Source organism: Trifolium pratense, linkage group LG1 (assembly GCF_020283565.1).
Source record: "Trifolium pratense cultivar HEN17-A07 linkage group LG1, ARS_RC_1.1, whole genome shotgun sequence".
In the NCBI taxonomy this organism is placed as follows: Eukaryota; Viridiplantae; Streptophyta; class Magnoliopsida; order Fabales; family Fabaceae; genus Trifolium; species Trifolium pratense.
Window position 1 is genome coordinate 45,648,414 of NC_060059.1, and position 1,915 is coordinate 45,650,328.

At 29.8% G+C, this 1,915-nt stretch overlaps 1 long non-coding RNA gene across 1 annotated transcript; it reads left to right on the plus strand.

Annotated features, from left to right (window-relative positions):
• Positions 1 to 617: 617 nt before the first annotated feature.
• Positions 618 to 1,915, plus strand: LOC123884328. The gene is made up of 2 exons (XR_006800735.1): positions 618 to 770; positions 1,611 to 1,915. It is a non-coding gene; the product is annotated as an uncharacterized LOC123884328 (long non-coding RNA).

Sequence of the window (1,915 nt, forward strand, 5' to 3'; positions counted from 1 at the left end):
ACACACAATTTTCTTTACAACGTGTTAGTAATTCTAATGTGTAGAACCTCAATTGCTAAGCTTTAAAACTATTAAAATATAAGTGTGATTGTAAATCTTTATGTCTAATTTTATTGCCACTATCTCTACTCTACATTCAATTAACTTGTGCGTTCTCATGTAGTTATTTTTGTTGCAATTTATCCATATTCAGGTTCTCATATAATATAACTTGTCTGAGATATGTTTGCTGGAAAAAAACAAAGTGACAGAAAACATTGGTATCTTCTAACTTGTGAGTTCTCAGATACTTAATTTTATTACAATTTATCCATATTCAGGTTCTCATTTGTGTGAGACAGGTTTGCTGGAAAAGAAGTAAAGAACAAAGTAACAGAACACATTGGTATCTTCAATCTCAATTAACTATATTATATCTTTTGAGCTATTTATTCTTAGAGCTATGTATGAATCAAATGAAAGTCGGTGAATCTATGTCCTCTGCCACTTTCTATATTTGGTTATGAGATTATAAATGATTTTTGCCTTCTTTCATGCTGATAGCATTATATATATATATATATATATATATATATATATATATATATATATATATATATATATATATATATATATATATATACATTAAAACTGTATTTAAATTTTGGCTATTTTTGCTTTGTTATGTGGAATCTTGTTTGGCTATTCACTTTGCACAACGCTGCATCGCCCGTCACCGCCTCTCGTCTTCTTCCTCACACTTTAAGCCTCTTTTGATTCTCTCCTCTAAGGTAAAACATCTTCCAAACTTTTTACATTTATTGTCATGCCTTTAGTCACTATCTTGTATGTCACGTCTGTGTACTGCACGTTATTCCAAAATATATGTAACCTAGCTAATGTCACAGTTAAAATAACAAGTTATATATAAGCTCAATGCAGTAAATACTAAACTATATCTTTTTAATCTGAATATTGTATCTAATTAGCTAATAATAAGTCCATAACCTGTTTTCTCAGCAAAACCATGTTGTAGGAAAGTATTATTATAGCATCAAATTGTTATAAAAATAGATTTTATGGTATATTACTAATCGGCAGAATGAATGATAGCAGTTTTATTTACTTTTCTATAATTAACACGTGTGTGAATCTAGTCATTTACTATACTACTACTTACCAAAAAAGATAAGATCAAGTTAAAATTAAAATAAAGATTTAGTCGAAAAAAAGAATTAAAGTTAAACTGAAATTTGCATTAATTAATTAAAAAATGTAAAAGAAGGGGTCGGCACTCTCCTCTCAACTCAACAAGTCGTTTGAGTTGAGCTTATAGTTGGAAGTTGGAACCCACCCGTGTGTGTGTCTCCCCATGTTCTTACTAATATGAAGACTTACTAATTGGCAGAATGAATGATAGCAGTTTTATTTACTTTTCTTCAATCTTCATATTTCACAAAACCTATGCCCAAGTAATAATGGTGGATCTGGGGATATTAGATTTCACCTGTAATGTTTGAGCAAAATGCTTTAGTGGTCAATGAATTGCTTGGTAAGAGTTGGAACCCTATAATTTTTTTGAGGCTGTTGAAAATGACATTAATTATTTATGGTTACATTTTTCTGTGCAGGATGCATAAGAGGCTGTGCAGGTTCTAATCAGGTTATTTTGATTAGTTGTTTATAGGAGTATACATTTTTTTTTGACATAGTTTACAGAAGTATGCATGTTTATAGAAGTATTGGTGAAAAGTAGGTTAGTATAGATGTGATTTATGGCTTTGGCTTGGACTTGCTTGTAGTTGGGTGATATGTAAGTTCGTTTTACTTGTTTTGTTTTATTGGTTAATGCTTATAAGATGCATATGTTGGGATGTGGCAATAAGAAGGAACTAATTAAGCTTTTACATATATAAAGTTAAATCATTGTGGAAAA